Here is a 16,718-nt window from a genome sequence, read left to right as displayed (position 1 = left end):
CTGGACTGCAACTAAGCCCCCGAGTGAGAGGCTTGCTCATCGCTCAGTAGGATGTTTGAAACTTAGGCGAGTACTGGACTGCAGCTAAGCCCCCTTGTGAGAGACTTGCTCATCACTCGGTAGGATTTTTGAAACTTAGGCGAGTACTGGACTTCAGCTAAGCCCCCGAGTGAGAGACTTGCTCATCACTCGGTAGGATTTTTTTCAACTTAGGTGAGTACTGGACTGCAGCTAAGCCCCCGAGTGAGAGGCTTGCTCATCACTCGGTAGGATTTTTTCAACTTAGGCGAAACGGGTTCGCAGCTAAGCCACCCACTGGGGGATTTCAGAAACATACGTAAACAATCGTCAATCTTTTTAGAAGACTGAAAACTCTTTTCTTTGATAAACAAAATACAAAGGTGTTTTTTATTACATCTCAGCAGACTGAGTGTTTAAGTATAAAAGGGGCGGAGCAGCTCCGCATTCCAGGCGCGCGGCTCGTCTTTCTTGTGCTCGACGTCGTAAAGGTGGCACGCTCCATTGTGGAGCACTCTGGTGACCACGAAGGGGCCTTCCCAAGAGGGAGCGAGCTTGTGTGGTTTCTGCTGATCCACACGGAGAACTAAGTCTCCCTCTTGAAATGCTCGACCCCTCACATTTCTGGCATGGAATCGACACAGATCTTGCTGATAGATGGTTGATCGGATCAAGGCCATCTCTCTTTCTTCTTCAAGGAGGTCAACTGCATCCTGTCGTGCTTGTTCTGCTTCTTCCTCCGTGAAAAGCTCGACTCGGGGTGCATTGTGGAGCAAGTCACTCGGAAGTACGGCTTCGGCTCCATAAACCAAGAAAAACGGGGTTCTGCCAGTCGACCGATTGGGAGTTGTCCTCAATCCCCATAATACTGATGGAAGTTCGTCGACCCAGGCTCCTGCTGTGTGTTTGAGGTCACGCATCAGTCAAGGTTTTGGTCCTTTGATAATCAATCCATTTTCCCTTTCGGCATGTCCATTCGACTAGGGGTGAGCGACCGAGGCATAGTCGACTCGAGTACCTTGTGAAGCACAAAAAGTCCTGAACTCATCAGAATCAAAGTTTGATCCGTTGTCAGTGATGATGCTGTAGGGAACACCATATCTGAATGTTATCTCTCTAATGAAGCTGACAGTAGTACTAGCATCAAGGTTCTTGATAGGCTTGGCTTCAATCCACTTGGTGAACTTGTCGACTGCTACAAGCACATCAGTGTATCCACTCCTGCCAGTCCTCAAAGGTCCAACCATATCCAATCCCCAAATAGCAAAAGGCCAGACGAGCGGAATGGTTTTCAGGGCTGACGCGGGCTTGTGAGACATGTTGGAGTAGAACTGGCAACCTTCACATTTGTCGACTATTTCTTGTGCCATCTCATTTGCTTGAGGCCAGTAAAATCCCGCTCGGTATGCTTTGGCCACAATGGTCCGAGAGGACACATGGTGACCACAGGTCCCCAAGTGGATAACATTGAGGATCACTCGACCTTCTTCAGGTGTTATGCATTTCTGGCAAACTCCAGTCACACTTTCTCTGAACAACTGTCCTCTTATCACGGTGAAGGCCTTAGATCGACGGACGATCTGTCGAGCCTCTTCTTCATCTTTTGGGAGTTCTCTTCTAAGAATGTATGCGATATATGGTACTGTCCAATCGGGGGTGATGACCAAAACTTCCATGATCAAGTCGACCACGACTAGAATCTCGATTTCAGTCGGATCGGTGGCACTCTTCGGCTGTGGGGGCTCTTCAGTGAAGGGATCTTCTTGAACTGAAGGTGCATGTATATGCTCCAGGAACACATTACTGGGAATGGCTTCTCTCTTGGAGCCTATCTTTGCCAGATCATCAGCTACTTGATTTTTCAGTCGGGGGATGTGATGGAGCTCTAACCCCTCGAACCTCTTTTCTAACTTTCTTACTGCATTGCAATAACCAGTCATGGCTGGGCTTCTGACGTCCCACTCCTTCATCACCTGATTGACCACTAAATCCGCGTCGCCATAGACCATGAGGCGATAGACACCGAGTGAAATGGCCATACGCAACCCATACAGAAGTGCCTCGTATTCAGCCTCATTGTTGGAGGAGTCAAAGTGAATCTGGAGAACATAACTGAGTTTGTCACCATGGGGGGAGATCAATACCACTCCAGCACCGGAACCACTCAGCTTCCTGGACCCATCGAAGAACATGGTCCAATACTCCAAGTGAATTTGGGCTGGAAGTTGCTGTTGATCCACTCGGCGAGGAAATCAGCTACAGCTTGGGACTTAATAGCCTTCTTTGCTTCAAACTTGATGTCCAGGGGAATGAGTTCAATCGCCCACTTTGCCACTCGACCAGTTGCATCTCTGTTGTTCAGAATCTCCGATAATGGAGTGTTGCTGGCGACTGTAACGGAGTGATGAGAGAAATAGTGTGCAACCTTCTTTTTGGTCGTAGATTCCATAAACAAGCTTCTAATAATGGGGATATCTTTGCTTTGATGGAGCCAGGACTTCAGAAACGTAATATACTGGGCGCTGAACTTTATAAGCTTTTCCTTCTTCTTCCCGCTCGACCATGAGTATTGTACTGACAACTTGTCCAGTGGCTGCAATGTAAAGCAGTAAAGGCTCTTCGCTGATTGGTGCAGCAAGCACCGGCTGGGTGGAAAGCAAGGCTTTGAGCTCTACAAACGCTGCATCAGCTTCGGGAGTCCACTCAAACTTGTCAGACTTCTTCATCAGACGGTAAATAGGCAGTGCCTTTTCACCGAGACGAGAAATGAATCAACTCAGAGCGGCCAAACAACCAATAAGCTTTTGGACATCGTGCACACGCACAGGGCGTTTCATCCGAAGAATGGCACCAACTTTCTCTGGGTTAGCGTCGATCCCTCATTCCGAAATGAGGAAACCGAGTAACTTTCCACCAGGAACTCCAAATGTGCACTTTGATGGGTTAAGCTTGATATCATACCTTCTGAGGTTGGCAAAGGTTTCAGCAAGGTCAGCCAGCAGGTCGGAACCTTTACGTGACTTGACTACAATGTCATCCATGTATGCTTCCACATTCCGACTGATTTGGGTGAGCAGACACTTCTGGATCATCCTCATGAATGTGGCTTCGGCGTTCTTCAGGCCGAATGGCATAGTGACATAACAGAAACATCCGAATGGAGTGACGAAAGCCATTTTTATCTCATCGGGTCCATACAGTCGGATATGATGGTACCCGGAATAGGCGTCCAAGGAGGACAAACGCTCACACCCCGCAGTTGAGTCGACAATTTAGTCGATGCGGTGAAGAGGAAAATGATCTTTCGGGCAGGCCCGATTGATATGCTTGAAGTCAATGCACATGCGAAGTGAATCGTCCTTCTTGGGGACCATGACAACATTAGCGAGCCACTCGGAGTGTTAAATCTCTTGAATGAACTCAGTTGCCAGGAGCCGAGCCACTTCCTCGCCAATTGCTTTTCTCTTCTGGACGGCAGACTGTCGGAGATGTTCCTTGACTGGTTTTACTTTCGGGTCAACTCGCAAACAATGCTCAGCCAGTCCCCTGGGTACACCCGGCATGTCAGAAGGTTTCCATGCAAAGATGTCCCAGTTCTCACGGAGGAACTAGATGAGCGCTTCTTCCTATTTGCTGTCGAGTGTTGACGAGATATGGGTCGGAGCAGCATTGGGATCGGTCGGGTGGATATGAATCGGCTTCATTTCTCCCGATGACTGAAATGCAGACTCTGTGGCAGGCTTCTTGGCTCGCAGCAAATCACTCGGATCTACATTTTTCTGGTACTCTTGCAGTTCCACTACTGCCATCTGTGCATCGGCAATTTTTGAGCCCTTCTAGAAACACTCTTCTGCCTTCTGCCGATTGCCGGTGACAGTGATTACTCCCTTGGGACCAGGCATCTTCAATTTGAGATACACGTAACATGGTCGAGCTATAAAACGTGCATAAGCGGGTCTCCCCAGAATGGCATGGTAAGCACTCTTGAAATTCACTACCTCAAACATCAACTTTTCCTTGCGGTAATTCTTGGAATCACCGAAAAGCACATCAAGTGCGATCTGGCCGAGTGACTGAGTCTTCTTGCCGGGTATAACACCGTGGAAACTCATGTTGCTTTCACTAAGCTTGGACATTGGAATGCCCATTCCCTTCAAGGTTTCAGCATAAAGGATATTCAGGCCACTGCCACCATCCATCAACACTTTAGTCAGTCGAGTGCCTTCGACTACTGGGTCGACCACCAGTGCTTGCCTCCCAGGGGTGACTATATACGCTGGGTGGTCTGACTGGTCGAATGTGATGGCAGTTTGGGACCACTTCAGATAACTGGGTGTTGCCGGAGCAACCATATTCACTTCCCTATTAATAACCTTTAATCGACTTTTGCTTTCAACATCCGCAAAAATCATCAGCGTGGAATTGACATTGGGAAAGTCGTCATCATCTTCTTCCCTATCCTCACCTCCGTCCGACTCCTTTTCCTTTTCCTTGGGTTGTTTCTCTCGGAACTGCTGAGGAAACGACACTGTCGAGTGGTGTGTTTAGGGTAAATGATGTTTCCCTCTTCATCTTTCTTGGTATGAATATGGCACAGTAAATCCAACGCATCATTCCCATCTTTATTGTCGGTGTCAAAACCGGCGGATCTCGAGTAGGGGGTCCCGAACTGTACGTCTAAGGCGGATGGTAACAGGAGGTAGGGGACACGATGTTTTACCCAGGTTCAGGCACTCTTGATAGAGGTAAAGCCCTACGTCCTGCTTTATTGTTCTTGACGATATGAGTATTACAAGAGTAGATCTACCACGAGATCAGAGAGGCTAAACCCTAGAAGCTAGCCTATGGTATGATTGTCTGTTGTCCTATGGACTAAAACCCTCTGGTTTATATAGACACCGGAGGGGGGCTAGGGTTACACAAGGTTGGTTACAAAGGAGGAGATATCCATATCCGTATTGCCTAGCTTGCCTTCCACGCCAAATAGAGTCCCATCCAGACACGGGACGAAGTCTTCAATCTTGTATCTTCATAGTCCAACAGTCCGCCCAAAGGATATAGTCCGGCTGTCCGGAGACCCCCTAATCCAGGACTCCCTCGGTAGCCCCTGAACCAGGCTTCAATGACGATGAGTCCGGCGCGCAATGGTGTCTTCGGCATTGCAAGGTGGGTTCCTCCGCCGAATACACCATGGAAGAGTTTGAACACAAGGATAGTGTCCGACCCTGTAAAATAAGTTCCACATTCCCCCGTAGAAAGAATAGTACTTCATAAATCCAATCTGCTGACATGTTTTGATAGTATGACATCACTTCATGGCCCAGTTATTATTCGAACCGCTTTTCTCAACCAGCCCCGCACATATCGCGAGGCGGTTTTCTCGATGCGTCTTGTCAAAGTAGAGATCGTGTTCCCCTTATCACGGGATTCTCATCAATACGGACGTGGGTAACCCAACCGCGCCATCAATTACGGCGCCTGGGGAATAAGCGGTTTTGCCAGGCAAGTGGGGAGACGCATCGCCTCCTCTGCCCTTATAAAAGGGACAAAGATCTACTTTTTTTCACCCACGCCTTCTTCCTTCTCGCTTTCCCATTCCCGCACACTCGAGCTCTAGTGCCCAAGCTCACGCCCTTCTTCTCAAACCACTCCAAGCATGTCTGGAGCAGGAGGCAAGTGGATGGATTCCTCCATCACGGAGGAAGACATCAAAAAGTTACGGGAGGCCGGATACCTAGCTGCGAATATCGCGCACCGGCTGCCGAATGCGGGGCAGGTCGTTCCTACGCGCGAACCCCATGAGAGGGTAGTTTTCCTCACCCACTTCGTCGGCGGACTGGGATTTCCACTCCACCCATTCGTCCGCGGGCTCATGTTCTACTACGGGCTGGATTTTCATGATCTAGCCCCCAACTTCGTCCTCAACATCTCGGCGTTTATCGTCGTGTGCGAGGCCTTCCTCCGCATCAAGCCCCATTTTGGCCTGTGGCTGAAGACTTTTAATGTAAAACCGAAGGTGGTGGTCGGCCAGCAGGCAGAGTGCGGAGGAGCCATGGTGGGCAAGATGCCAAACGTCACCTGGCTCGAAGGTTCCTATGTGGAGACCATAAAGGGGTGGAAATCGGGGTGGTTCTACATCACCAAGCCGTGTGACACCAACTGGATGGTGGCCCCCAAATTTTGATCCGGAATCCCCACGCGGCTCACTTCCTGGAAAGAGAAGGGCCTATCCCGGGGTTCTTCGGCAGAGCTAACCGGACTCCAAACCTGTATGCAAAACATCATGAACAAGAAAATTAAACTTGTCAACGTGGTCCAGGTTATGCTCGTCCGCCGGATCCTTCCGTGCCAACGACCACTAGTAGAAAAAGGGTCAAACGTGAAACACAATAGTGCCGGTTTGAATTTCGGCCGGCACTAATGTGTACAATAGCACCGGTTCGTGGCGGCGATCAATAGCACCGGTTCATGGCGAACCTTTAGTACCGGTTCATGCCACAAACCGGTACTAAAGAGGCTGTGTCAGCCTGCGGTCAGGCTATGGCCCCACCATCACCATTTAGTGCCGGTTCGTACCACGAACTGGTACTAATGAGGTTATGGCAAGCTGTTTTTAGTCCCACCTCGCCAAGAGAGAGGGACTAGGAGCGGTTTATAAGCCCTGAGTGCAGAGACGATGAAGAAGAGGCTCAATGCTCACGTTGCTTAGCTTCAAGCCTTCAGGAATATGGTAGATTGCACGAAGCTACGCGCAGTGCAGTTTACACTATTCCGAAAGGCTTGAAGCAAATTAACGAGCATTGCACCTCTTTTTTATTTTCAATAACTTATTACAACTCCGGACTTCTTCTATTATGGCAAAAACTAATTGCACGTCGGTATTTCTTTTTTTAAAACTTTGGTTATAACTCCAGACTTTGACCATCAAGTTTTGCAGAAAAGAAAAAATAGCAGAAAAGAAAAAATAGCAGAAAAGAAAAAAATATTTGCTATTTTTCAATCGTTCACAAAATGACCGTGAAATTGAAAATCACTACAAAATGAACTCTGAAAATGTTGAATTTTGGCAAACTAGATGAATAAAACTACTCACAAATAAATAGAAGAAAATAAATATAACAGAAAAGAAAAAACTATACAAAAACTACGCAAAAATAAATAGATGAAAATAAAGCAAAAAAGAAAAAAAACTATAAAAAAATTGGGGCGCTGCCCTGTGGGCCTGCTTGGCCACAAGCGTGCAATTACAGGCCTTAAAGGCCCAGCAGACTCACAGGGTAGCGCGCACAGTTTAGGCCCACAAGCCTGCTATATAGAGGAGTTCGAAGAGGTAGCCGCCGCTGAGTTTATAAACCAGTGCGGCTGCCCTTCGCCCGGCGAGGTGGGACTAAACTTTGGGGTGGCAGCGCGAGGCCTTTAGTACCGGTTGGTGGCTCCAACCGGTACTAAAGACCACCCTTTAGTACCGGTTGGAACCACCAACCGGTACTAAAGGCCTGCTCTTCCCGCCTCTTAGCTTGGCCAAAGTTGGCTTTAGTACCGGTTGGTGGCTCTAACCGGTACTAAAGGCCTCTCCTATATATACAATACTTAAGAAAATTCAGTTAGATCTCCCCACTTCTTTCGTCTCCAACCTCTCGCGAGCCGCTCGAACCCGTCCTCGCCGCCTGTCGCCCGTCGTCCGTCGTCGTCATCGCTGTCCCCGCCGCCGCCCGTCGTCGTCGCCATCTCGCGCCGCCGCCCCGAACGCCGCGCGCCGCCGTCCGTCGTCGTCTAGCCGCGGTCCCGTATGTCTCTCGCTCTCGCATATACCCGCCGCGCCGCCGTCCGTCGTCGTTGCACCCGGCCCGTACGGCGGCGCCCCCGCCCGTACGTACGCCGCCGCCCCCGCCCCGTACGCCGGCGCCCCCGCTCGTACGTACGGGGCGGCAGTGTACGGGGCCGCACACATACACACATACACACACATATATACGTACACACTACACACACACATACACACACATTTTTTTACTTATTTTCTGTTTTTTAGAAAAGTTAATTAGATGATCGAATGTTTGATTAATGTCGAATGTTAGATGAATTAGCTAGATAGAAAATTGTCAAACTAGAGATTTGAACTAGTTAAATAATTAATATAACTAGTTTATTTTTAGTAAGAAAATTATGGAACTAGTTTATTTAGGTATATGAGATTTGAACTAGTTCAATAATTAATATAACTAGTTTATTTTTAGTAAGAAAATTGTCGAACTAGTTTATTTAGGTGTATGAGATTTGAACTAGTTCAATAATTAATATAACTAGTTTATTTAGGTATATGAGATTTGAACTAGTTCAATAATTAATATAACTAGTTTATTTTTAGTAAGAAAATTTAGGTATCTGAGATTTAATGATCTAATTAAAATATTATTTGTTAATGAGTTTTTCTGTTTATATAATTTTTTATATATTTTGAGTTTATATAAATGTTAGATTAATGTCGAATGTTAGATGAATTAGATAGAAAAGTTAAATATATAGTAATGTCAATTGTTAGAGATGAATATAGTTAGATATATTAATGTCAAATGTTAGATGAATATATATTTGGCTAGATATTAATTAATGTTAGATAGTAATAGGTGTTTAATGTTTCACCTATATGAACATAGGAAATGTCATTTGACGACAAAAAAGATTTCATTATGTGCGAACACTATGAAGACCAGCGCGGCCTGTGCGACAGAAATTTCCTTGTTGATGGTAGGCGCTTCAACATCAAGCTGGATGAGACATTCGAAGTTGATACAGTAAGTCACTTTGTCAATTATTATTTGAATGCAAAACTAATGCTTCATTTGCTTCAACTTATAATTTTCACTATTCTACTAGCGCATCCCCTGCCATGCAAGAATTTTTGTCTTGGATAAGATAGGTTTTAGTGCTATAGATGATATGGAGGTAAAGAGAGTTTACTTGAAGACGGAGCATGTGTATACTTTCAACGTCAAATTATATAATGGAGACACGTACACCCATTTTGAATGCAAAACTTGGCAAGCACTATGCAAGGCTTATGCATTTGAGCCTGGTATGGTTGTCACCTTTGATATTCATCCGGAAGATGATATTGAAGGTAATATAGACATCTGGGTCGATGTGCAAACGCCTCCAGTTCTACCATTATGTGAGTTTTTCTCAACCATGCATGCATATGTTTATGTCTTTGATACAGTTTATTCAAAAACAGCTGACAACTAATTTGTATTGTCAGCTTATTTCGGTTCAAGCAAACATGTCCGGCGCTTGGTAGACAGGACCTACTACCACCCCGGGGCCCAACTAAATTGCGAGGAGATAAGTCATTATGTTTCATGGCTTGAGGATCTTAATACTGTCAAGACAATTTTTTTCCTGAACTTAGAAATGTTAGTACTCAAAACGTGCGACCAATGATGATCGTATTGAACTACGGTCACATCTATAATCGAAAGATGGTAAGATTTTAACTATTTGTCCTTAATTAGTGCATCTTTTGCATACATTATTTTTGAAGCTAAACTTTCATTGCTTAGTATATTAATTACTATACGATGTTCTTCAACAAGGACTTCCGATGATAGTTGTGCCTCAGTGGATCAAGACTAAAGGTGACATGTCAATGGTTAGCTTACGGCCAAGATATCCTACATTGCACATGAGTGCATTTAGGATTTCTGAAAGCGAAGAATGCTTAATAGTGAAAGATTGGAGCAAAATTGTTAACGATCGTAGAGAAGTACTAGGGGGCAGCAAGGAGAAGCGCAACCCAAGATTAGGAGACAGATTCATCTGCATGCTCCAGTATGATGAATCAGGAGAGCTATACATGTTCTATGCTATTCTACCTGAGAGGGAGCAGCACTAGTTCATGCTCTTAATTAGTGTCTCATGTCCGTGTCCTGAACTTCGATGTTGGTGATGATTATGTTGAACTCGATGATATCTTTGCTTCTGTTACAAAGTGAATGTTTCCTCTTTAAGCTAGCCAGTGTTGGTGATGATTAGATAGCTAGCGGTAATGACTATGATGATTAAATAGTGGTAATTAGACGACTACGATGATTTTTAGCTAGCTAGAGTTTATTTATTTATTAATATGCGATGATGATGATGATGATGATGACGAGTACAACTCATTATAACGTTAAACAATCCTAAATTAAATTGATAACACAAATTTAATTGAAAAATACAAAATAAAACAAAAACCCACAAACATTTAGTACCGGTTGGTGTTACCAAGCAGTACTAAAGGGCTCCCGGCCCCCGGAGCTGGCTCGTGCCACGTGGTTTCCCTTTAGCACCGGTTCATGCTGAACCGGTACTAAGGGGCGGGGCCTTTAGTGCCCACACTTTAGTGCCGGTTATGGAACCGCCACTAAAGGGCCTTACGAACCGGTGCTATTGCCCGGTTTTGCACTAGTGGACGGGCATTCAATTTGTGGGAGTTCGACTCGGCCAAGCACCAGATGCTACGAGAGCTCTACGACACGACGCACAAAGACGTCTGGAGGGTGTTGTTCAAGAGCGCCGAGATCCCTCCCCCTCTCACCGAAGACCACAGACTCAGCGCAAAGCGCCATGCCGGTCCGGTAAGCATTTATATTTCTCGGGGTATTTATTTGCCCAGGTATAGTTATGTGTAGGATCTAAGCTCCCATGTCACTGACAGGACTGGTTAAAGATGGCGGAGCAGCTTGACAGCCTAGCCCCGCTGCTCGAAGATCCTACAGACGCTCTTCTAACGAAGATGCTCACTCTGGCACCTTACGAGGCGCCGGCATAGAAGACCAAGAAGAAGACCGCGGGGACCCGAAAGGGTCTCCGGCGTATGGTCGTATCGGACGATGACTCCGACGCACACTCCTCCCATGGAAACGAGGAGGAGGAGAAAAGTTCTCCCCCCAGCCGGGGGAGACAAGAAAAGGAAGGCCGACCCATCTGGGGAGGCCAAAGGGTCCAAGAAGGGAAGGACCCTCCTTCCAGACCATGCCACGACGGCCGTCGACAGCGACGACGAGTGGCTGCCCAGGGACAAGCCCCTGGCGAAGTCGTAAGTGTCCAAACACCATAGTACTTCATGATATGTTTTCTTGTACTGCCTTTCCTCATGCCAAACATGATTATGCAGTTCGTCCCGAGCTCATCTCGATGTACCTTCGTCTAGCAGCTTGTTGGGCTCGTCGGATATGAACAATGGTTCTCTTCCGACCTCTTCCACCCCTCGCCCTACGAACAACGCCGAGGTGTCCGAACAGGCACCGAGCCAAGGGGAGGTGGTCCTGGGGGTGCCTTGCGGCGACTTCCCGGACCCTGGGTACCAAGGGAGCAAAGCTCCTACGGGCTTCGAGTTTGGGCCCCAGCCGGACATTGCGCCGGAACCCTCGATGGTTCCGGACTCCAGCAGGAGGTCCCCCATAAAGGGGGGCCAACCATCCATGCCGGTGCCCTCTGTCCAACGAGAGGCACCGGACAACTTGCTGGAAGCACTTCACAACGCTTCCATTGATGAAGAACACCGCACTATCATGAGTGCGGTGGTTAAGAAGGTTCAGTCCGCCAAGAACAGGCTGACCGAAGCTTGTGCCAGCCTCCTAACATGCTTTGAGGTAAGCATTCAAAATATAAAAATATTACCGCATAGATAGTAGCCCCTGATGCTCTGTTCAGCGTTCGCGAAGAAAAGCCAAATAGAGTATCAAATGATAACTCAGGAGTCTAATCAGAGTATGTCTATGTGTATGTGCAGGCTTCCCTGCTGGCCGCTGCCGCACGTACTGCGGAGGTCTCTGCGCTGAAGCAGGCCCTGAAGCGGCCCGAGGACGAGCTCAGCCTGACCAAGAGGCAGCTCGAAGAGAGCAAAGGTAAGAAATACACCTGTCTATATAGCTAAAAGAGAAGTTCGGGTATAAAGTAATAGGATCATCATGAATTTGTCAGGGGCCACGACCGAGGTGGAGACCCTGAGGAAAGCGTTGTCCGCGGCCGAAGACAAAGTGGCCAAGGAACGCATTAAATGGGAGAAACAAGAAGCCCGAGTGGACGAGGTGCAGCAAGAGCTCGAGGCTCTCGCCAAAAGCACGAGTCCTTGGAGCTGGACTCTAAAACACAAGAGTCCGAGCTCGCGCAGGCGCTTGAAAGCGTTCGGAGCGCCAAGGCCGAAGCCCACAAGGCCCTCCAGGAGATTGATGAGGCGAAGAAGATAGCAGCGGGTAAGGCATTCAATATGCAAAGCAAGCATGTGAAGGAGAATTTCCTTTTTCTTACCCGAGTTCAGAGATCTCCAGGAGCGTTTGTACATCTTCCTCGCAGTGTGCTGGATGTCGTAGAGTTTTACCGGGCCGAGGAGGGGAGCTCAACGGAGAAGTTGTTCTGGTCTCAGTATACTGGGACCGAACAACCCGTGTCCTTGAGAGACCAGCTGAAGTAGTTGGTCGAACTCCACAAGGCGGCCAAACAGGCCATGAAGGGCCTTATAGTCCGGATGTGGCCCGGCGAGCCCCTGTCTGACAGCTACTTCGGTCTGGTGAGACGGCTGGTGGAAGCTTGGCCACGGCTTGAGGTCATCAAGCGGTCCGTCTGCATCGAAGGTGCACGTAGGGCTTTTGCCCGGGAAAAGGTGCACTGGGCGAAGCTGGACGCCGTGTAGCTTGTGAAGGAGGGGCCGCCGGAGGGCAAGGAGCATCGCCACCCCGAGAATTATTATGAGGGTCTCCTGGAGGGATCCCGCCTAGTGGCAGATGAGTGTGCCAAGGATGTAATTTTTGAATGAACATGCTCATGTGATCCTGTAATATGAAACGAGTTCATTTGCGCCATGCGACGCTTTCTTAATTTAAATCATTACCTTCTATGCAGCCGTTTATAAAATCTGAGAGTTGGCCAGTCGTCGGCTTCTACCACCATGTAACTAGTACTGGGGTGTTCGGGATAGATCTAAACACTCTTTACCCCAATTTTGGGTCCTTCAAGGGAGGTGTTCAGCGCAACGAACCAGACAATTGGAATATAATGCTTTATCACTCTCACTTAGCCATAGAAGTCTATGATTTTAAATTTTTGGCGAAGCCCCTGGTATTCAGAGGGCCGAATTTGGGGCGCTATACACGCCTAAGCCGAACAAGACCGACTCCTCGCCCGAAGCGGAAAAAGTGTTTAAGGACTTGAAACCTCTCGAATAGCGACCAGTCTCTCCCCTTATCATGACAGTCAGTTTTTTGGCTTTCTCTACTGAGGTGCTCGCCCGGAAGAACCAGGACACAATCACGGTAGTTCTCCCACCGCTACCTTAGCCGATATAGCGGAATGTAAGGTACCAAAGCGTGGGAGCCGGGCAACCCAACATTTGACCCAAGACATGATTCGGAGCTGATGCATATAATGTTATAAGTTCGGGGTGCCGCACTGTCGAAAGTTTTCAGACTTCTTACGCCATATTATGGGGTAAACTAGAGCCCCTGGCATACTGACTGCACCCAAGCGCGCAGGTGCGGAATGTCGTAAATGGACATATAAGAGAAAGATAAAAACTTAAATAATGCAATAACAGATTAATAATATGCATTGTTATTTGAGTAATGCGTCAAAGCGCACTGGTACAAGTAGTGCAATAAGCGTAAAGTAGGATAATTCGAAATGTCCTATCCAAGGCAAGCTATGCAATAATAGTGAAAAGCGGGTATATCAAGTATTACTAGAGACCACCTGGCAGTTCCCGTGTTCATATTAGCTTCTTGCTGCCTCGGTTGTTGCTTCCGGCATGTGTCCGGTAGTCGTACTGTCGGAAAGGCCTTCCGAAGAGTTAGGCCCTGAAAGAGAAAAGGGATGTCAAAGGTATACAACCCCTGGTGTGGTTAAGCCACAATGCGGGGCGTGTCTTGATTGTGCCCCCACCTATGTCCATGGTATTTTCAATGCGTAGTTATATACGTGTGGCACAAATTTCGTTGCTGCACAGGGACTGGGACGGGGGCCGAATTGCTAGGCGAGCGCAGATCGCGCCAGGCGATCCTGTTGCAGATTATTCCGGACTTGCTTGAAGGTGTCCGGGGGCTTTAACGCCGAATGAGTGGTCTGTCTGAACAGGCTGCTCTGTGCCTCTGCTACAAGGGCCGCAGTGTGCTCTTCCGTGCGGAGCGAGTGTTCTATGCTTCCATTTACTGTTATGACCCCGCGAGGACCTGGCATCTTGAGCTTGAGGTTGAAGGAAATATTCCCTAGAGGCAATAATAAAGTTATTATTTATTTCCTTATTTCATGATAAATTTTTATTATTCATGCTAGAATTGTATTAACCGGAAACATAATACATGTTGAATACATAGACAAACAGAGTGTCACTAGTATGCCTCTACTTGACTAGCTCGTTGATCAAAGATGGTTAAGTTTCCTAGCCATAGACATCAGTTGTCATTTGTTTAACAGGATCACATCATTAGGAGAATGATGTGATTGACATGACCCATTCCGTTAGCTTAGCACTTGATCATTTAGTTTGTTGCTATTGCTTTCTTCTTAACTTATACATGTTCCTATGACTATGAGATTATGCAACTCCCGTTTACCGGAGGAACACTTTGTGTGCTACCAAACGTCACAACATAACTGGGTGATTATAAAGGTGCTCTACAGGTGTCTCCAAAGTTACTTGTTGGGTTTATTTCAAGATTAGGATTTGTCACTCCGATTATCGGAGAGGTGTCTCTGGGCCCACTCGGTAATGCACATCACTATAAGCCTTGCAAGCATTGCAACTAATGAGTTAGTTGTGGGATGATGTATAAAGGAACGAGTAAAGAGACTTGCCGGTAACGAGATTGAACTAGGTATTGAGATACTAACGATCGAATCTCGGGCAAGTAACATACCGATGACAAAGGGAACACCGTATGTTGTGATGCGGTCTGACCGATAAAGATCTTCGTAGAATATGTGGGAGCCAATATGAGCATTTAGGTTCCGCTATTGGTTATTGACCGGAGACGTGTCTCGGTCATGTCTACATAGTTCTCGAACCCGAAGGGTCCGCACGCTTAAAGTTCGATGACGGTTATATTATGAGTTTATGTGTTTTGATGTACCGAAGGAGTTCGGAGTCCCGTATGAGATCGGGGACATGACGAGGAGTCTCGAAATGGTCGAGACGTAAAGATCTATATATTGGACGACTATATTCGGACATCGGAAAGGTTTCGAGTGATTCGGGTATTTATCGGAGTACCGGAGAGTTACGAGAATTCGCCGGGGAGTATATGGGCCTTATTGGGCCATACGGGAATAGAGGAGAGAGGCCAAAAGGAGGCCCCCCCCTCTGGTCCAAATTGGACAAGGGGTGCAGCCCCTTTTTCCTTCTTCCTCTCCTCCTCTTTCCTTCTCTCCTACTCCAACAAGGAAAGGAGGAGTCCTACTCCCGGTGGGAGTAGGACTCCCCCCTTGGTGCGCCCTCCTCCTAGGCTGGCCGCCTCCCCCCTTGCTCCTTTATATACGGGGGCAGGGGGACACCCAATGGACACAACAATTGGTCGTCCTTGCTCCTTTATATACGGGGGCAGGGGGACACCTCGCATCGCTTGCCGAATTCGCTCGTGCAGTTGCATGAGTTCGGGAAGAAGGTCACCCGTAGAACCGGGCATCTTCTCTGCAGGACGACCTGTGAGCATACCTACAGACATTACTCTGTTAGTCGACTTCCTCGCCGAACTCCCTTTTCAAAGTTCGTTCAAGCACTTACTAAAAATGCTGCGTCGAAGCCGCTGATTCTCCTTCGTGGAGTCCGACAGCTGGCCATGAACATCTTTAAGTTCGACATCCAGCTTGGTGTTGGCATCCTGAAGATCATTCTTCTCTCGCCTCACCCTTGCCAACATACTCTCACCGGCCTTTAGCTGGCGTAAGAGTTGTTGCTTGTCCGGATCAAGTCCGGCGCCATCTGCAATTTAACTTGTCAGATTTGCACCCACACCGCACAATACTAATCTTTCCAAGTGTATTTTACCTGAGGGGGTCTCTCGGGGCTCCCCTGCTGCGGCTAGTGCGGCCTCTAGTTGGGCCTTGCACTTCTCCAGCTCCTGGGACAGTACAGTATTCTTCTCTGTAAGAACCTGCATATTAAATGATCCTTAAATCAGTTGCTCTAACTGTTTCAAGTCTCGGGGGCTACTGGCATATGTATATATTTAACCCAAATTTTCTTACCCGTATGTCTTTCACATACTGCTCCGTAGCTCTGGCTAAACCATTTTGAGCGGCACGGAGGTACGCATCTCCCGAATTAAAGGCATCTAAAGCCTCTTGGGAGAAACAATCGTCGCGTAGAGTTGTCCGGCGACGCCTGTGGTTCATGGCACTCTCCACTTCTGAATTTGTGGCGGATTGCCTGTCCGCATCCTCTGTCGGAGGAGCGTCCGGTGCGTGCCTTGTACTCGCCTCCGCTTCCTGGCCAGCCGTTGGAGCCTGGCTAGTGGAGGCGCGATTGGCAACCTCTCCGGATGTAGTCTGGCGAGGTCTCTTCATCCTAAAGATAGCACGAACGTGAATATGACCCTGACAGAATAACTCCAGGGAAGCAGAGGGTGCACTATACCTTTGCGCCGGCATTTCAGTCCGGACTTCATTCCTTTTTGCCCTATGGGGCTCTGCGGCCCCTTGTTGGCTAGCCGCCGCAGGTTCGGCCT

This window comes from Triticum dicoccoides, chromosome 6A (genome assembly GCF_002162155.2).
Source record: "Triticum dicoccoides isolate Atlit2015 ecotype Zavitan chromosome 6A, WEW_v2.0, whole genome shotgun sequence".
NCBI lineage: Eukaryota > Viridiplantae > Streptophyta > Magnoliopsida > Poales > Poaceae > Triticum > Triticum dicoccoides.
This window is presented reverse-complemented; position numbering follows the sequence as displayed.